Genomic DNA, 21,519 nt, shown 5'->3' with positions numbered 1-21,519 from the left:
AACGTTTGGAGCATTTTATACTTAATTATGTGCCATTATAATCAGCATCAATAAGAGTTTATACGAACCATATACGAGTGATGTGTCGCTATACATGAATTAATTATAATTTTCTTTCTTTGAACATACATGGTAGACTGAGCGTGTGTGTGTGTGTGTGTGTGTGTGTGTGTGTGTGTGTGTGTGTGTGTGTGTGTGTGTGTGTGTGTATGACTGACAGAGCTTGGACACGACGTCTCAATCATGATGACTTAATGATTCTTTGTGTCTCTAGCAAAGGTGGATGATGGCGACAAAGAGGAAGGGCAAGGATGACAAGGAGGTGATGACAGGGTGACAGACAAATTATGACTGGCTGACGGAAAGTGTGTGCGCACGAGCCACCTCACTTAACCTGCACACACACCAGAGGAGTTACCTGACCTCTCTAACCATCCAGGTACAATTAAGAATTCATTCCAGATCTAACGCACACCGTGCACTGATTGGACACCCTGAGGGTACTGGGGGCATGATTCACTTCCAAGTCATGAATTTTAATCACTCCAAATATACAGATTAATTATTAATTAAGTGACTTTAAGTGATGCTTTAAGTAATGATTTTTCAGGGGTGATGCCATGACACTTGAGTGTTTAAGAGTGTCTCACAGGTCTGATTTTGTCCCCTTTTTTTTAAAGATTATGCCTTAAAGGGGTCAAGTCTAAAAATGTTCATCACAAGTTTTATGGACTCTGCATACCGTGTTCCAATTAAAATGATGTTTTGTGGAACATGAATTCAGCAGAAAAATACACCTGTTTTTATTTTTAACAGGCGGCGGCCATTTTATCTTGCACTGCCACTTGCTGTCGACTAAAATCACAGTGCCTTCGGGCTCAGCTTGTGAACATCACATGAGCAAACCCAGGAAAAAGGTGAGCCATGAAATCCACCTTAATACTGCACAAGAAACTAATTACAACATGCGGTAAGACTTGTTGGTTTAGTTAATCTGAAAGATGTTTTAGGTGTCACGGTAGGTGCTGCTGTTTTGGTTTGCGACATGATGCATAGAGGCAGAGCTGATGACTATGATTTGAATGTGGATAGCGGCTTCATTGAGCTGAGATGAAAATGGTCACAAGACTTATTTATATTTTGAATGTTGACATCCATCACAAAGTCTTACTTCTATGATGCTATTTAAAAAAATACAAGAGTAAACAGCCGCCTGTTGTGCACACTGTAAAGTGGCAGAGCAAAAATATGTATGCATTTTTCCAACAGCACCTATTTGCATGGCTGTGACTATTCCTTAGGTTAACCTCCCGAACAAGACCCAAGCGGGAACAGGACAAATTACAAATTACCTCCCTTATTAGGCATGACCCCAAATTTCCTTTCATGAATATTCATTATGCAGACCCGCTCGGCGCGGCAAAGAAATGAATTTGCCCTCTTCTCAGAGTGGACTGAGAAAAAGGAATGATTAATGGAATTCTGCGTGGTATGAATCCATCATTCCTCAGATGGAGGCTGGCCTGGTAATAAGGATCCAATTAGAGGCACACTGGGTGGGACACGGCAGGAGCCACCACAAGACAGGCTTTATAACACCTACACACATACACACACCGTCACATTTGGTCATTTTTATGTTCGTTCAAAAAATTTCATTAAGGAAGAAATTGAGAGTTTGAATGTACACACTCACTCCCATTTGAGTTTACGTCTAATCTTCCACGATAATGTTATTAGTTTCTTTTTGGGTAGCGCCTAGTTTTGCCCTCTAGCTTTTTCTCTCAGTTGGCCCAATCGGAAGAATTTCATGCTAGAAATGTTTCATGTTTGTATTTCTAATGCTATGTTTGGTTCCCAGGTACTGAATGTCTAAAGGTAAAAATGGGAGCAAAATGCAAGTCTTGGCCACAGCCAACAAAGGGAGCAGTTAATCTGATTGGAAGTATGCTGCCTAAAGGAGTGGAGGTACTGTATCTTAATTCAAAGTCATCTTTTTATAATAGTGGTACAGTATTTTAATAATAATGACAACATTTATTTAAAAAAAGCTTTTATGAGACAACACCTGAATTTGTTTTTCTGGATAAAGAAGGAGCAGAGGTTCTAATTTAACATGAAAACTTCTACTTAAAGTGTCCTATAGTTTTCTGTTTAATATGCATAAACAAATATTCAGCATATGAGTTACATTTCCACATACTTGATCAGATATATTTTAATTCTTACTTTGGTCAAATTGCCTCATTCCTTTCGTGAGTTTAATTCCTTGCTGAGCCATCCTTGTGAAAAAACATGGCCATATCTCACCTGTGGCCAAAGTAAATCTAACTTCCTGCCGTGTCTTTAATATCCCTCCATCTAGTTCCCTGCGTCCTTTAATAAGTCACTCTGTTCCTCTCCCTCATCAACTAAAGCCTTTTTAGATGAATTACATCTCCTTCAGATTGATCCGCAGCACGGTGGCTCCCTCCGCTTGCCTTTCTGATTGTAGTTAATCCACATCACATCGTCATCACTTCGGAACAAATGGCCTCCGTGTGATACATCGGCGGGCTCGGGCTCGGGCTCGGGCTCGGGCTCGGGCTCGGGCACGGGACAGGCGTACGGGTAGGAAGTAGAAGTGGAGATGTGCCAGCCTGCTCTCTGATCACATCCTGGATAAGACTTTCAGCTAATTAAGCGGCGCTTGCCTGTGAATAGAGACAAAGACAATGAAGCTGCCTGCCAGCTCAATAGCCAGAAAGGCTGTTGAAAGAGAGACAGATTAACATTTGTTCTTTTACATGCCTCCCTCTTGCACTAACACAATAACTTTGCTTATACTAATTAACAATTAGCAAAGACTAGTTGGCTAATTGTCTTATTGCTCCTAATCAAGGGGCTAATTACCTGAATGTCAATTTAGATTTAATTACTCCGTGCTTTGTTAATTCCCACTGTGCATACGTTAGCCCCCCCCTCCACACATGGCTCTCATTCTTACTCTTATTTGGCGTTGAACCTGCTCCCATGTCCTGTGGTGGCTTTGGGGGGGGAAACTGGATAAATACGCAGATAAATGAAGGAAGGTATTTGAAGGCAGAGGCATTAATGAACATATTTTACCACCGGGCCTCCAATTAGTCGCCTCTCCGCTGCCACAAGCGGAGACAGGAGACTTCAAAATCCACCCAGGCATGCTTACTCTAGGACCCCCCGCCCCACCACCACCACCACCACCACCACCATTAACATCACCTCTACCATCCCCACAGTGACAACCACCACTACGGCCACTTGCTTCTTTACGTTTTCTTAAGTAACTTTTTGGATAAATCAGATTTTTTTGGCAGGTTGCAATTGCAAGGTATATTTAGATTAACAAACGTTCACATCCACACCTATAGATCATTTAAAATTCACTTAACATGCAAGTTTCTGTAAAGTGGGAGGAAGCCGAAGCAAATCTACACACGCAAACAGCCAACATACATTTCCCACACATGAAGGTGATAAACATCTAAAATGTCTTTATTAATTTCAATCTTCTAATTTGAATCTCTAAATATCTAAAATGCATTTCATTATACATTTTAATCTTCCCCTATAATGTCTTCCCCGTTAAGCACAATGATTTTTTTTTTCTTTTTTCCATCCGCATTGCAAGCATTTCGTTCAGCCACAGTTTGGTGCTGTTGTCTCACAATTATTCATTACCTGGCTGAATGAAGCCGAAGCCCATCCACAAACACACGTGCATATCTTAAAAGGAGCAAGTACTTTCACTCTTCCTCTCTAACTGCCTGGCTCCTCATACTCCTGCCAAAATACCACAAGACAGGGTATAATATATATAATTATCCCCACTTACATTAGCCATTATGCCAGTGGAGCATTGCCTGCAGAATGACACACGACCTGTCAAGACTTCATTCATGCCATTAATAAGCGCCATTAGTGTCTGCTTTGAATACCCCTTTTGCTCACTGCACTCATTTCAACATGTCATAGATTTTAATTTGAGGGTAAAAATAGCTGTGAGGATATTATGCACTCTCCCAGGCAGTCTTTGTGGTTTTCTGATGGTGAAGAAGTTCACAGTGTGACCTTGGATTTTCTCTTTATTGGAATCAGAACCATTTCTGCTCTTTAGTGCTATTGACCAGGATCACCTTTGTTTCAAAATTAACAATTTACTCCAACAACAATCCAAATTAACTCCAAAAGTTTCCATAGACATCATATTTGTCATTTCCTACCTTCAACTTTGGTTGTATAATTAGTAATATTTTGTTTTTTTGGCCACCAGATCTGCCATACTGGCAAGCACCAATAGGACAAATAATTAAAAGAAAAAAGAATAACACTTAACCAATGTGCTACTTTAAGAAATAGGAGCTCATCTTGCTGTCTGGCACTTCTAGATTTGCCTGTTGCAGAGTTTTTGGAGAACCGATCTTTGGTGGAAAATTATATTTTGGTGCTAAGGCTAAATTCATGACTAATTTAAAAATATTTATTTGGTACCCTTTGCAAGCACTGTGGTGAACCTTATATTTTCAACCTGCTTTAAAGAGGCCATGCAATCTCCCAACTGGCAAACCTCCCACTTTGATTCTGTTTTTGTTGTCTCCTTCCCTTCACAAGTTCTGTGTTGGTGTGAACTCCCCAACATCGCATGTCTGTCTTTAAGTGTGTCACCCTGCGTGCGACTGTGCAGCACTCCACCTCAGGAGGAGGCACAGGGGGAATCTCCCACAGGTAAAAAGACATGACTGCGCTTGTGTGCAGCAGAGACGCCGTCCCACAGGTGCAAGTTTATGTGTGTGAGTGTCCCACAGGTACTGCAAGAGTTGGAGCCTCTTGACAGGCTGTGTCTTTGATCACTTGGTGAGTCAGTGGTTGTTTGCCTCGCTGTAGGGGCTAATTAACCAATGAAAGCACTTAATCACTAGAGCCTGCTGTCAATGCTGTACCTTGCTTTTACTCTTAAGGAATCTTTAAACAAGAAGGTGGAAGGATGGATTTTTGGTTTGAGTTTTTCAAGAGTAGTAAACTAAAAAGAGTGTTTGTTCTGCAAAATAGTGTACTCTAATGGTATTCTAATAAAAAAGGAGACTAGACTCAAACAGCTGGCAAAGCGTCTGGAAATTAAAAATCGCCGGAGTGAACTCAGTGACCTGTGTTAGCAGGATGTCTATATCGTTGGCAGAGAGACGACGTGCTTAGCCGACCAAGTTATTGTGAGGGAAATTTTTGTCCTGTGGATGTCTGGTACTGTCGTGTTTACCTGCACGATGTTGATGTTCATTTATTGCCTTTGTAATGCAATAATTGAAGATGTGAATACTTGCAGAGTTTTTTGTGTTCCATAGTGATATTTTTTTATTTCATCCCTTTTTCATGGCATTGTTGATAACACCGGCCAAATAATGGTATTTTTTTAATCCACACTGCAAGTAAACATTTGTTGATGATTTTTTTTGCGCTGATTCCAAATCTGAGCTTGTTTTTGTCTGACACATCAGGTTTTAATAATAATAATAATAATAATAATAATAATAATAATAATAATAATAATAATAATAATAATAATGATAATAATAATAATAATGTTTATTAATTAAGGGTTAGGTTCAGAAAAGGACCTCAAAGGTCTATAAATTACAATGCATGGTCAAATCTGTACTGCACAAGCTTTTATAGGTCAAACTTAAAAACAAAAAAAGACATCCGCGACAAAAAAAACTTTATCTACATATAAATCCACTTTTGAATAAAATTTGCTATTGACCAATCTAATTAATGTGAGAAATCATTGACTTGCTTAGTACCTTCACATAGATGAACATCATTAATCACAAATAATCGCACAATTAACGACATTTGGAGCAAAGGTGTTATTTCAAAAGTGTGTATCAGCCCTTCGCATGAAGTAGCTCTCAGTTTCAAAAAGGTTGCTGACCCCTGGTTTGAAGAAAGAACCTGAATGTTATTCTATACTTGAGACTAGAGCAGTAGTGAAGCGGGGAGGTCCACTGACAGAGTGGAGAATGGATAGTTGGTGTGCTAAAGTGATGAGATATTACTTGGAGGCTAAATAGCCTCCATTTGGCCCTCTCATTCTCTCCTTCAGCTCTCCTCTGACTCCCTGTGAATGACAGCCATGTTAAGTGGCATTTGACACCAAAAATGGAGGTGACTACGTGCAGGTGTGTGTGTGTGTCAGGACAGCAGTTGTGTAATGAATTAGAGACGTAGGTCCGATTAAAATGACTGGTAATTTCTCCGGGGAGACGAGAGCCTGGAGCTGCATGAATCGAATGAGAGGCGGGGATGACTCACCACCACCAGCAGCAGCAGCAGCAGCAGCAGCAGCAAACTTGAGAGCAAAGGCTCCAAGTCAGTGACAAAAGTAGGAAGACACAAGATGGTTGCAGGATGTGACAATTAAGAGAGAAAAAGGCGCCTTTATTGTGCGCCGATGAGCAAATCGAGGAAGAAGAGACGTGACAAGACGAAGGTGTGCAGGGTTAGAATGGTGGGAAAGGTCTCAAGCCTCACTAGTTTCAATCTGTTCTCACCATTCCCGCTTCTATCTGTGGCCTCGTCGCGGGTGACAGCGGTGCGGCTAAATTACCACCCGCTGCTAGTCAAATTAAACGGCCCATATAGGAAACATATAGAATGTGTGTGCGTATGTGTGCGCGCTTATGACAAGACTGTCCATGGTCACATTAATGCAATTTCTTTTTCGATCCCTCCGTTCCCTCTGCCCAGCCCTGGATAATGAGCTAGCGCACACCCTCCGCCCCCTCCCCTTCCCCACCGGGCCTACCTGCTATGCACAAAAGGCTCTCAACGCTATTTTTGGAGCCCCTCTTCTCATTTATCTGCCTGATTTGGTGATGATAATAATCATTGTGGCTCGGGGTGCCATATTCAAATGAACTGCCATTCCTCCGCCGCTATCGGCCCCCGGTATCGCGTCAAGCCGCCCGCCTCCCCGCGTCTCCATTCCCCTCGCCTCTCCTGGAAGCAATACAAAGTCCATTGAAGCAGCACCTGATATGTTTCCTTGTTGAGCGTATTCAAATGAGCCGTTTGAAAACTAACCTTGTTTGCATTGTAATGTGGCGTGCAGCCAGAGTGCAATTGACAACTCCCCCCAGACAGGCCTTCTGTGAATATGAAATAGTTGTTCACACGCCAGTGCAACATGATAGCTTACACGAGAGGCTCTGAATGGGCTCTAACTAAATCAACTGCATTTGAAGAGGGGATGCGAGGCAGATTGCGCACATGCAGTTATGGGATGCAAGAATCTTTACAGATGCAGTTGAACATCCCAAGTCCCCCAGTATATCAAAATTTCACACAGGTTAATGTAAAGTGAAGCATTTGTCGCATGTGAGACTGTCATAAAACCTCAATTAGCTGTACTAGCAGTTAAATGACATGTCAAACTGAAATTACGTCATCAGCGAGCATAAATTATTTTATTTTTCATTTACTACTATGGTAGGAATTATTTTCTGCCCCATCCATACTTGACAAATATTTCATGTATTAAAAATAAAAAACAACAAAAATCCTTAACTTATGCTAAAGCTAATACAAACTAAACTATAAAAAAACAAAAAAAAAAAAAACAAGAGTCTCGTGTGAATACCCCAATTAGCATTTTAGCATGTGCATGTTACAATTGTCAGTCTGTTCATCTTTGCCACTTGTGGAATTAGACCTTCACAGAACTGAAGCCTCATTACATACTGAATTCCAAATTTCTAAACATTTTTTTTTTATTTTCCAAACAGTAGCTTGTAACATTAATCTATTCCACTTTTTCCACTTCCATGTTTGAAATCGGTGTCCCACAAAAAGGCAAAGGCTGCTTTGCACACACAGAAAACGTGATTTGATGAGGAGATTAGTAAATTGTGGATCTGCACAAAAATAAAAGCTCCACTCCGTCATGCTCTCTTTTTGACTTTTTAGAACTAAAAACATCAAGGGGACCCCTGTCACTGCCGCTGACATTGAAATTTCTCCCCAAAAACACAAGTGAGATTGAGGACATTTTCCTTCAGTTGAGAAAGTTAAGATTTATGGATAAAAAGAATTCTCTTTTTATTTTGGTGACAGGTGTGTGCTTTGCGTGTGCATGTGTGTGTGTTTAGCAGCTGCTCTGGATAATCTGGGTTGGTCGTCGCTAATGGCTGACTTGTTTTCTGGTCCATCTGAGCTCTTAATTACATGATTGAGCTCGCTGTGGCCTAATTAAAGTGGTAAAACGTAATGCAGAGGGAGAGAGGGAGAGAGGGAGAGGGAGAGGGAGAGGGAGAGGGAGAGGGAGAGGGAGAGGGAGGGAGAGAGAGAGAGAGAGAGAGAGAGAGAGAGAGAGAGAGAGAGAGAGAGAGAGAGAGAGAGAGAGAGAGAGAGAGAGAGAGAGAGAGAGAGAGAGAGAGAGAGAGAGAGAGAGAGAGAGAGAGAGAGAGAGAGAGAGAGAGAGAGAGAGAGAGAGAGAGAGAGAGAGAGAGAGAGAGAGAGAGAGAGAAGAGAGAGAGAGAGAGAGAGAGAGAGAGAGAGAGAGAGAGAGAGAGAGAGAGAGAGAGAGAGAGAGAGAGAGTAATCAAGGAAAGAAAGTGACAGAGACTTTGGGCAATCTTCCTCTTAAGGTCTTTCGCTGCCCCCCCCCCCCGCCCCCCCCCCCCCAAATGCCCCTCCCCCCCAATTGGCTGTTGAGTCGAGTCCACAATCACCAGGCTTATTCTTCAAGAGCACATTTTTATCATTTCATCTCCAGTTATTGAAAGCAAGATGGCAGCACGTGTTGCGTTTGAGGAACTGCAGGCTTGTCAATAACAACGTTCCAAAGACCAAAACGAAATGATTCTAATCCGAACTATTATTACAAGACCCCGAGGAGGAAAGACCAAGTTTGCAAGACACAAGAGACACGGGACAATGTTTTTGTTGCTCCCATTAAAAAAAAAAAAAAAAAAAAAAAAACGTCAAATGAGTACACTATTGGCTCAATTAACAATAAAGATCACTCATCCTTTCTTCTGTGATTTTTGGCCCGCAGTAATGAGATAAATATTTATGAAGGCTGAAAGTCCCCTGCCTCTCCTGCTTGTGTCAAATGCTCAGCATGATCAAAGCGTCAGCCCCAAAAACACACTGAAAGCATTTCAGGCTCTGCTGGCATTGTTTTGCTACTGTCCCACAGCTCCAAAACTGAGCATCACTCTGACTCACCCCCCCCCCCCCCTCCACTCATACCATACATTTGAAAAAAAAAAAATCAGCATAGTTTTGGGACCAGCGCACTGTCCCTTTAAGATAAAATATTCTATCTTCTACATCATAATTATCTCCTTAAGGTAGAAATATTAGCATATCTAGCAATCTTATTATCTGAGAAATTGTCTCATTAAGTCAGCGGCCTCCCCTCGCGCCCACCTTGTTCCCATTGTCCACACTCCATCAGGGAGGAAGGCAGCTGAGGGCCACGGTGACTGACAGGAGGCGCACAAACGCTCCGAGCGCTCCTCTGTGGGGACCGACCCGACCTGGCCCGGTGTGACGAGGTTCGTTGTGTTCTCCATTTGACAGGAGAAGGGGGTGGGGGGTTGTTGTTGGTGATCAGGTGAGACCTGATGCAACTAGCAACATAAAGGTGGGCAATTTTGTAATTTTCTAAAATTGCTATCTCTTTTGAGACAATGAATGGCTGCACGGAGCTAAAAGTTTGAAGACTTGTGCTTCTTTCCGGGGATGTGAGCCGACCCCTGTGCAGATACACTGATCTCGGCCCAACTGATGCTTTTAAATGACAAAGCATACATTTGCTTAGTAATCGGAAAGGCCGGCTTTCCAAATGACATCTTCTACACTATTAGATATTAATGAGATGCCGGAGAATAGCCTCGGTTTCTAATCTGCAGAATTTAATCCCTGGAATGAAACCTGACACCAGAGGAGGCTAATGAAATCATCTTTTTAATCCGGGGAAATGTCCCTGGTAAGCCCACAGCTTTAGAGAGCCGCGGGACACGGCAGCGGCAGCGGCGGCGGTGGGCAACACGGGCCGAGAGAAGTTCTGGGAGAAGGAAGGCACAAACACAAAGACTGCGAAAGGGGAAAAGGAGCAGCTGCAAATTGCACGCCATGCTGTGTGATTAAAGATGAATTTGCCCAATCTTTTTGACATTTTTCCACTGGGCTGAAACCACGCTATGCTCCCTCTCCCTTTTCCTATGTGGCATTGACTTGTTAATTAGAATGGTGGCCAGGCCAAATGAATTTAGACCTTCTTTGTGTAATGGTGCTGCAGACACCAAGCTGAGGGCGTTTAATTCTCTTCTCATCAACCTTGCTGCATTCAGCTCTGGCCCTCATTAAAAGCAAGCCTACAAAGGTACTGGGCACAATGGACAATTACATATTCTTTTTTTTTTTTTTTTTTTGCCATTCCTTTCACCCCCATTTTTCTTTATGAAGGCAAGATTATGTGTGTGCATCAATCTGGAACCATATGCTGTGCCGCACGCACTTCGGCGAACACTTGCACATTCAATGAGATTGGGTAATAATCATTTTTAAAAATAGTTTACAAATATAATGCTTACTTTTCATATCAATAAACTATTTGTAATAATAAAAAATAAAATTAAGCAAAATAATGGAAACACTTCAATATGAAGGAGCGCCACAATAAACAGTGTAAAGTTGTTCAAGAGTAATTGTGTCTAAATGTCCCATCGAAAAACACACAAATGTCAATTTGAATCTCACCGGCAAACATTTGAAATTTGTGTGCGGGCGTGGGCAGTGTGTATGAGTGTTTCATAGTGTCTAAATACTTCTGAGGCCAGTGTGTATTAATAGGCAATGTGTGAGACACGAGGGTCAAGGCGCGATATGCTTAACAGGCAATTTACAAAGGTCAGGTGAGTGGGATCAAACGGGTGGGAAGATCACACCTTACACTTTTAAATGAGAAACAATCATCCCTGTAAAGGTCATCGAGACACAACCACGGATTAGAATAATAGAGTGGGCCCGGCGCCTATCTTCATTGTCCTTTTCGCCACAGGGGGCACCATGGGAGCAGAGCCAGGCCCCCTACCTTTTCTGATTTTAGTCTGCTTCTTCACCTTCTTTAAAATTTTAAATTACTTTCTGAGCTTCTGAAATCACAAAAGTCTCTTTGACAAGGAACTAGTTAAATAAAAATCACAAAAATAGCCGAAGGCATATTTTAATTGAGGATATGTGTTTGTCATCAGGTTATGATGATCAATATTGTTATTAATATTTATCTTGTTATTTATTTAGCATAATCTCAAATCTGAGAGAGCTCAAAGTAAGATGACATTCAGGGCATGTGGCAAAATTATCTTTCTGTATATATAATTGTATATATTTCATATAATTTACTGTATTTAAAACGTCTAATTGCTGGTTTGTGCGATGGAAAAATGAAATACGGAAAAATAGTGACCGAGAGTTTTCAATTGCAGTGTAGATTCTGCAGGATGATGGCTTGATTCATGCAGAGGTGCGGGGGGCTTAGTAAAGCATCAACAGGGGGCAGTATTGGGTCACATTAAATAGACAGCCCTTGGTCCACAACTGTGCTGCTTTCTCTCAGGCCACGCAGTCCTGTAGTCCTTCCTCTCAGGATTAATTACTCTCTTTTTTTTTTTTTTCTTTCAATTAATGGCTTAACTAGAGCTAGTGGTGAGTGAGTCTGAAAACACACACACGAACGTCACACTGAGAGTGACCGATGAGTTCCAAAAGCTTGTGGAGACAAAAGTGCACTCAGGGATGAGCATGGGCATTACAGTAAACCCCCAAATAAAATGTAAAGCGTGATAACGGAATTAGGAACACACCTCTAGCGTGTCGTGACGAGGCCCCCGGTGACAATCACCCACACTTCTGGTTTCCATAGTAATGAGCTCAACTGTTGCAGGGGGACCTTAGACACTCATATGCACACATACATATGGCGCCACGCACCAGGGGAGCTGTCAAGTATAAATTAGTGCAGCTGATGTGTCACAAGATGCCCCCCCAAGGTCATTAATTGGTCAGCGATTGGAGGTTGGCATGTCATTTATAGGAAGATAATTTGCATTTACTTGCACCTCAAAAGCAGCTCCCACAATCTCCATGCCGAAGCTAAGACGTCGTCGTTTTCTTATCCCTCAAAGTGCTTCAACATGAGCATCCTTTAAAAACAGAACCATTCATGCATTTGGAATTCTGGAAAAAAAAAGTTATAAAAATTTGTCTTCATTTTGAATGGGCCGAAGAACACAGTGAACGCGTTTTTATTCTCTCAAGTATGGCACATTCTTATTATCATTCTCGAGTAAGTCGCAGTTTGAACAGATGAAAATGAACATCAATGGAGACCTGATGAGTCTTAAAGGCGCCCATTGTTGCTGAACCAGAACCAGATTGAAGGTCAAGAAATATAATAGAAAATCTCGGACTTTTTGATGACATCCTTTTGAACGTGTGGAGGCTTAGTGTTCTTGGAGGACAAAGGAGAAGATGTGTGAAAGTGTGCGTGTGTGTGTGTGTTTTCAAAAGTACAGTATATTCTTAATAATGAAAACTCTAAAATGCTGAATGTGAGTCTTACTAATCAGAGCAAAGCATTACATCACATTTTACACGATAATTAGAATTAATAATATCTGTTCGGTGTATGCATTTGATGGCTGAATCAGAATACTATTTCCAGCAAAAAAAAGAAATATATAACACACACACACACATTCACACGCTCGGTCGCTCCTTTTCTTTCTCTTTGCTTATTTCTTCAACTCTCTCTGTCTCATTGGACCATAACCACAGAGATGAGTTCAAGCCACCATTAAAGCGTTAAAAAATTAAATATATATATGTATTAAAAAAATGGTAACGCTCTTTTTAATTAAAAAGGATCCTAATAATCCACATCATATTATACGTCGCAGATTCATCGGTCAATTTAATAACAGTGAGGCTTTTGGATCTTAATATCTCTGCTACCAGGTTTCCTTCATAACTGAGAGCTCGTGTTAATTACAGCAGCGCCTAATGGTGGGGAATATTCCGGGCCTCTCCATGTTTTGATAAATGGCTTTCCACTAAGATTTATTCCTAATTATCTCATTTGTCTTTCTCCATTACTTTTTATAGCTTAAATTTATGAAGTCATTAAGACGTTAGTGGGCCTGATAATGATTAGGAGAAGGAATTGTATGAAAGTGAATTATATGAAAATGATTATGGCTAAAGGACTGTTTAAAATGAGGGCTGCGGAAGGCTGGGCTTATGCGTGTGTGCGTGCATTTGTAAGATGTATAATGGATATGAAAAGTCTGCACACCCCTGTTCGAAGGCTAGGTTTTTTTGTGATGTAAAAATTTGAGGCCGAGGAAAATAATTCCAAAACTTTTGTCCACTATTAATGAGAAAACACGGATAAAAAAATAAGGTTATTCGGATGGATGAGTAAAAAGAAATAAGTATAATATAAATATAAATATACAAATAAAAATAAGTTTGCATATCCCTGTTGAAATGCTAGATTTTTTTGTGATGTAAAAATTTGAGGTCAATGAAAATAATTCCAAAACGTTTGGCCACTATTCATGGGACAACACAGTTAAGTAGATAAATAAATACATTCATTCGGAATGGAGAGTAAATAATGTGGTAGTCAAATCTTACAACACAAGCCATAGTGTGCAGAGAGCTTCTGTAGCAACAGAGCACTCTCATTGGTTCAAAGGAATCAGTGGACAACATGCAGCACAGTGAGTACAGTCACAAGTGGAGAAAATATGGCAAAACTTAACAACAACAACCAGATGTCCCTCCAAAAATTGCTGAAAAGACGAGAAGCAAACTGGTCAGGGAGGCTTCCAAGAGGCTGACTGAAACATTTAAGGGTTTGTAGTAATTTCTGGAAAGTACTGGATGTTTAGTACATGTGTTAACAATTCCTGCTGTCTGCTTCGTAGGTCGGAGCTATGTGGTAGGGAACAGGCAAGCGTTGCTACATTCTAGTACAGGGTCATGGAAGTTGACGGACAGAGTTTGCTTTCACGGGCCGCGTAGAATGATGTGTCAGGCCAGATTTGGCCCCCGAGCCTTGACTTTGACATCGGTGCCATACTTCATCTCTTTGGACTTTATCACTGCTTTGAACACAGGTTTTCCTTCCGCTGCACTTTTAATTCCATCTGCCCTCTCAGATAATGAAACATATAAATACAGAAGGCCCACCTTTGGGATTTTGGAGTTATGATCATCGCTTCCTTGTTTCATCGGGTCGATGAAGCCATTTAAGCCCCGAGACAATGGGGATGATGGATAAAATGCGCACCGATGCTCTCTGTCTTATTCAAAGTCTCTCTTGTGTGTCAGCAGTCTGTTCTTCTGCCCCCCCCCCACCCCTCCCTCACTGACAAGATCATAAGAGGCGGTCGGTGCAAAGCTCCTGTTTAATGAATTAATTACTTGATTATTTAATCACCTAGATGAGACTTGTGTTAATTAGCCAAACAGCTGGGCCAGTCAGGAGGCCGGCCACACACCACCTCGGAGATGAATACAAACACGTGTTCAGACATCCATGATCATTTGCGTCACTTGTCTCCCTTGCGATCACGATGCAAAGCCCCGTAATGTGAAATCATCACTTTATTACTGAAGATATTAGACATATTTGACATAATAATACACAACTCTTCACACTCAAATTCACACTTACGGACAATTTATTGTCTTCAATTGACCTAACATGCATATTTTTGAAATATAGGCGGAAGAAAGAGTCCGTGGAGAAAACTCATGACAGAACACACGGCGTCCACACAGGAGAGAAGGAGAGAAAATCATTTTCTATCTTATGTTGTCTCATACACAACACACACCCACATTTAGGCACGTACACACCCGCACTTTTTGAAGCTTTCCCTTGCTGCCCGTCAGGATCTTCCTTGATTGCGTCTGATTCTCTGCATTTGTACTGTACTGTGTTAAATGCAGCATCTTGATGCGCGTGTGCGTGTATGTATTTGTATGCGTGCGTGTTCTGCCAAGGTTAATTGAGACACAAAGCTCATCTCTGCCCTGATGAGGGTCAGAGCACAGAGGCAGATCTGCATTGCATTAATCTAACCCCAATTTATGCCGCCACACACTGTCAGTCGCCACCCTGCCCCCGCAATGACATGCGCACACATTCGCACTTATCCATTAATTTAGCCCAATTTGTATTGTCTCAGCCTGCTCTGATGCACGGCACGTAAGGCGCGCACACACACACACACATTCACAACCAACTCACACAACCCGTGCGTGATTTGACGTCATTCCCCCCAAATGTGTCATCTAACAGGTAAAAGTTTCAAACGAAATTAGCCAACTGCAAAAGAAAGCAGTTTTCTCCCTGAGTATCTTTCTCCCTAATACACACTACCCCATCCAAGAAGTGGCCTCTATTATTCATGCGTAAGTTTCTTGCAAAATGCCGATCTGACAGAAGCAAAAAAAAAAAAAGCCTGGAAGCACCACAAGAAGGGAGGCAAATTAAGCCGCCTCACTCCAACACTGAGGGACCATTAAAGTCGAAACGCCTGATCTCCCCAGCCGCCTTTCCTCTCCATCCTCTCACTCGTTTGTTCACTCCAGTAGCTGGAAAGGTTAACCGTGAGAGTCTCTCAGAGACACTCCAGCAGACACACAAGTGATCTTTCTTTTAATTGGCTTTACCCACTCTCTCTCGCTTCCTCTCTCCTCCTTAGCGGGTCAGCACTGGCCACTGCGAGGCCAAACTGAGGGAACACATACACACACATACAGAAACACTCACACTCTACGACAAAGAGGCAGACAGGTTGAACCGAAGTCTTGATGTGCAAAGCAAAGTGCATGTATGTGTGTGTGCGTGTGAACACTTAAAATATCTCCATCCGAGCAGTCAATCTGTGGTTAGTAGTACATGAGTAGCGGAGCTGTGTAATTGAGCGATATGCCTCTCAGGCCTGCAAAATGTCCTCATGCATGAAGCAGCTGACATTGCACCTCTGTGCACACTTAAGAACAATGACAGGTGGAGAGTCGTTATCAGTTAAAAAAATCCTAGCTGCCGTCCTTTTTTTTTCCTGTGCTGAAAATAAGATATGTCCTTTGAAAAGAGGACGTGGTCATCCTAATTATGCCGCCATATTGTTTGATTTAACGTGAGGCCATTGCAAACAGCAGAGACAAACATATCCAATCCTACAACTTCTCATCACATCTGGATAAAAAAAAAAAAATTGGATCCTATTCTTTTCAACTCAATCTGGCAGCTAGCAGGTCTAGATAGCGGAGAAAGAACCACAGTGTGAAATGAGCTACACATTACAGTGAGATGAGCGCGCTGGCCAAGAATCAGAAGGAGATGACAAGGCCGTCCGTTGTTGCGCCAATTATTCTGCTCCACCTCATACGACGCTGCGGCCGCTCGGCAGCCATCACCTGCAGACTGATGCGTGTGAAAGGACATCATCCACTTGTCCACCGGCACATCGGACGCAGCAATTTTTGCTGACACCCCACCATGGTTCTCCGAGGGTGTTATATGTATTACTGATGTGCTGCGTTTTCCTCACAGGTCCACATGCAGGTGGAAAACCACACAAGGGTGAAAGGCACTGACAAGAAATAGCTTTTAAGGTTGTCATGGTAACAAGAGAGCTTTAATAGGGGCGGGGCCAAAAGTAGGACTCCTGCTGGCTGCCCGCTGCCTCACTGGGTTGCAGGTCAGGCGTTTAGGTCACTTGGACAATATCCTTTTGAAGTGTAACCGCCGTGCCGCTGTGTGTTTCCTCTGAGGCTTGTGCTCACGCTCACATGTATGATACACACAAGGGTCACGGCCGCTTGGTCAGACACGGGACAGGATGTAAGTATTTATAAGGACAGGGCGCCTCTTCCTGTGCCAGCGCTCAGGTTCTTTGTCGGTTTTTAGGGCTGACTGTAAATACCATAAAAAAATAGTCCTTTTCTCAAAGCCTCAAAATATGGCACTCCCTTCCCCCACATTTACTGGCTTTTTTTTTTTTTTTTTTGCTCCTCGTATTTATTTATTTATTTATTTGTTGTTATTTATTCATTATTTATTCAGCACGCTTTGTTATACTTGTTTACTTGTTTGTCTGTTGTGAACCATGTCTTGTCACCGTGGGATAGGGGGGAACGAAATTTCGGTTTCTTTGTGTGTCTTTGGCATGTGGAGAAATTGACAATAAAGCTGACTTTGACTTTGACTTGACTTTGACTTTGACTATTTAGGAACAATGAAGTTTTGTTGGGCAGTTTCACTATAATTGGGACATGTTTATTTTTTCTTGCACAATTTTAGGTTATACTAGAGTGTTAAAATGGTGGCTTGCAAAGGGTCTCCAGTTTTGCCAACTTGAAATGCAGAAAAGTGTGTGTGTGTGATAGTGTGATCGTGTGTGTGGACAAGGCTCTGGTCTGTGCTCCCTGTTTGCTCAAGGTGGCATGAGTCAGCTTGAATCAAAAACAGGGGCTCTGTTTTTGTGTGACGCGCCAACAGCCTGTCGGACACACACACATGCGCACACACGCATGTGCACACACACGCATGCACACACACACCTAGCCACAAGTCAACATCTCTGTACCGAGCTAAACTGCCTTTTGATTCCCCCGATGATTGCAAGCAGCATTTTTGCCTCTGTCATTCTCTGATCTCCCGTTTCCAGCCAAAGTAAATACATTCTGTTTACGTTTGTATTTTAGATTTGAATTGGGGTTTTCAAGCATCCTGTACAAAAGTCAACAGCACAGCGATACGCCTTAGCACATGGAATGAGCTTGTATCCAGGATATAAAGTGCAATTGATTGTTGACGTATCAAGAAGCTAAAGAGTTGTTAAAGAATATCAAATTTTCAAATGGACGTGCTTGGTTTGACTTCTATTAAAAGAGGGTCATGATGTCATGACCATGGAAAAATATGGGTCCCAGTTGATACTCAGTAGTTACTCTGAGTTGCTATCCCTGATACACTGCGCTCACGAGCCTCCACCAGGGTTTGGATGACTGCCAGATGCATAACCGGGCCCTTAAAACCGACCGTGAGGTCATGTCATTCCAAATGTTTCTCACCTCCATGTTGATTAAATCTATATATTTTTAGTGCTGTACCTTCAATGATAACCAAGTTCATTCATTTAATTAACACGACCACATCACTTTGTCTTAAAGGCCGCTAAATCAATGAGCAACTGTTGTTACTGGCTAACAAATAGTATCTATGTTGATATCTTTATGCAATAGAAAGTGTTCAGAAGCACATTTAGAAAGGTAAGATGACAAGTAATAGTCATCTTCTGGGAAGAAAAACTAAAATTAGTGCTGTACTGAGGAGCTGAGACGTCTTTGTATGTCTTATACTGCCCCCAGGTGGCCAAGGCCTGAACAGCAAAACTGTGTTATACTTTTTAATTCTCTTTAACCATAAGACTACTGTATTCTTTTATAAAGGGTAATATTGTCGAGTGATATTTTTCTTCACTGGAAAAACATTTGTTTTTAAGTGCGCTCGTAATAAAAAAATTGAATGTCTTTAAAATCAACATGGTGATTAACCAATAGACAGCAGCAGGAGTGGTTCTTGTTGAAGCAGTAGATTTGCAACTTGCAAGTCCATGTGTGAGTCATCTGTTCAAAAATACTCAATTCGCAGGCTCAGCACACGCAGAATGCAGATTTTGGGCAGTGCTCTGGCGGACTCGGTGTGCTTGGCATCTCCCACCCACACAGATGAAAGTCAATTCTTAAGTGGCAGTGTCTGCTCAGTGTGCACCTCCCAAGTCTGACATATATGTGCGTGTGTGTGTTTGTCATTATAGAGTCGAGGAAGAGTTAGCGCTCAACATCGTTCAATTTCTGCTTTTTATTGTTTGCCTTGGTCGCCTTTTTGTTCGGCATTCTTAAGCGTCTGGGATGGATCAAGCATTCTAGTGATGGTTTCACTCAGCTTTGAATTGGATAAAGTTCCGCTTCAGTTTGTCACAAAGACACACTGGAGTCGGAATTTATTTTTTTAACCATATCATTCACATCGGTGACGTTTACTATGACCCCGAAAGCTCTTTTCGCCTTCCAGATACAATTCAGATAACTTCTATGACCACAGATACAGTTTTTATTTCCTACAATGTAAGATAAAGCAACACCTGCAGGGAAATGAACCCACTGACCCGAGATCAGCATCACAAATTTCTCTGCTACCTCCGAAGCCTGGATATTAAAATGACTTTATTCTGGAAAATCTTTTATCACTGATTCATTATCAACAGATGCTCTCACATAATCGGCATGAATCTATCGGTCACTGTCTCGTAAGGTTTTTGTTCAACCTTGCAGGGATTGGACATTTGCAACATAATTGGAGGGAGGAGCTACTCCCTAGTCAAAATATACACGCTCTCTCCTCCACAGCCAGCTGTAGAAAGCTTTTTCATTCTTCCTGCGTCAAACGCACATCAGATGCCATTTGATACTTTTTACTTACACACGCAAACGGTCATCTGGGTCGCTTCGCCCACTCTCGGGCCCGCTGCCCGTGCGTCTGTACACTTTGTGTATGTGTGTGCTTTTCATGAAAAGCCACTGGCTTGCGGTTGCCTCAGTAGCTCTGCAGCAGCAGTAACTCGATACAGTAAACACACATTTTTGTCATCCATCCAAACTTGTCTGCTAGCCGCAATTTAGTTCCGCTTCGGCTTGTAAAAAGCCATCGAGCATCATCGGGAAGACAAAATGTGTCAAGAAGTTGATTGTATTGAGTTCACATGGAGGAAAATGCATTTCATGAGATCTAACCCAAACAAAATAATTATCTGAATACATCCTTTGTTTGGCATACAGATTTGGATGTGAACTACAAAAGTAATGATAAAGTGTAGTTTGCAACCACAATCTCCTGTTTCCTCTGGCTGACATGAAGCCATGAAAGAGGAAGAAGTGTTTCTTTGTAAGGGTTGACTCATAGTCTGGCACGCCAAACTCTGACTAGCATGCAATTAAACATTTGCAAACATTTTGGGGTCAAATGAACATAATTATTCTGACCTCGAATTGGCGTTATCCAATTGACGCAACATGCTAGAGCTTTTAAGGTCAAATACGTAATGTGTGTTTGAATGTGTAATCAATTGAAAATATTTACGATAAAACCTTGACAGGTTGTGTTTTAATTGAATTATCATTCGTCGTCTCAGACAAGTATAAAAATATCTCCTATCTCAAGGCATGGCTGTATATACCATATTAATCGTCAAACATATGGTTCGCATCAGTCACCACATGAGTTACCACACAGCGTCCGTACGTATGTATGCGGGCCTCAAAAGTCGCTTCCAATCATCTTCACTATGTCAGCAAAGCAACGATAGCGCAGACGAATAAATTAAGAAGCTTGCAAAAATAGTTGACACTCTAATAGAGGTCCCTTAAAACAACGCTGCTGCTACACACAGAGGTGACATTGTTGTCATCACATACAAGAGTCACGTGTGACCACTATCAGGGATATTCGATGGCCGCCGTGACCTGATATTAATAATGAATCGGCCATTTCTTCCTCGAGGTGTCTTTTTCGAATCCAGTAAGACGAGGGGGGCGGGGGGGTATTTGGTGTGAGCCAAGGGCGAGTGACTTGTCATGAGAGGAGTATTAATTTATGATTCCCATCCCAGCGTCTGACCTCATCACCTTCATTAGAATGCAGCTTTTGTAATTTCATGGTTAATATTCAATAGCCACTTGTCCCCTGTGCCCGCTTTGCGCATGTGAAATTTCGGCATGGGATGTGTATCATTTTTGAGTTTGTGTGTGTGCGTGTGTGTACATGGAAAAGGAAATGAGGGCTGACTGCAGCACGGCTTCCTGCAAAACATTTGCAGATGTCCAAAGATGTCCTCTGCATCTCTATTGCCATTGATTTGACTTCATTCCTCTTCTATGTCATTGCCTTAGTTACACGTTTGTCCACACACACAAATACACAAACATCAATAAACAGTAGCAGACCACTTTCCATCATTTCTATTCTGAACTTTACAAAAGATCTTTTCTAAGTGATGATGTTCCAACGCCTCATATTAATGCACAGCAAAAGGTCTGTACACACGCACATCAACACACAAGCGTAGAGCACAGTGTACTTTTTTTTTTTTTTTTTTCTCTTTCTTCACCAGACACAACTGCTGGCTCCTGACGGGATGCAACAGACCACAGTTAAATGAAGAAAGGATTAAGGCAAAAAAAAAAAAAAGCTGTAAAAACCAATGTCCCCTGAACTTATCCACACACATTAATATCTTGGCCTGAGCACACATTCCTCCTCAACGACTTTGGCAAGCCGTTAAAAAACAACACATTAAAGGATTCGGTTCCGCACGAGGCCAGTTGTTGCGCCGTTTCTCGTATTTCTGACAT

At 41.9% G+C, this 21,519-nt stretch overlaps 1 long non-coding RNA gene across 5 annotated transcripts in view; it reads left to right on the top strand.

Annotated features, from left to right (window-relative positions):
• Nucleotides 1-21,519, top strand: part of LOC148390571 (uncharacterized) — a 75,270-nt gene that overhangs the window by 6,169 nt on the left and 47,582 nt on the right. The window contains exons 2-5 of one of the 5 annotated variants that reach the window (XR_015861303.1): nt 275-439; nt 817-917; nt 1,862-1,968; nt 21,279-21,392. This is a non-coding gene — a long non-coding RNA (uncharacterized LOC148390571). Of the gene's footprint in view, nt 1-274; nt 440-816; nt 918-1,861; nt 1,969-4,629; nt 4,814-10,014; nt 10,107-17,811; nt 17,929-21,278; nt 21,393-21,519 lie in introns of those variants that run through there. The other 4 variants (XR_015861302.1, XR_015861300.1, XR_015861301.1 and 1 more) reach the window with 4 other exon arrangements.

This window comes from Syngnathus floridae, chromosome 11, assembly GCF_059516105.1.
Source record: "Syngnathus floridae isolate MCC-2025c chromosome 11, RoL_Sflo_1.0, whole genome shotgun sequence".
In the NCBI taxonomy this organism is placed as follows: domain Eukaryota; kingdom Metazoa; phylum Chordata; class Actinopteri; order Syngnathiformes; family Syngnathidae; genus Syngnathus; species Syngnathus floridae.
The sequence above is the reverse complement of the archived record's forward strand: the minus strand, read 5'-3'. Positions and strand labels throughout refer to the sequence as shown.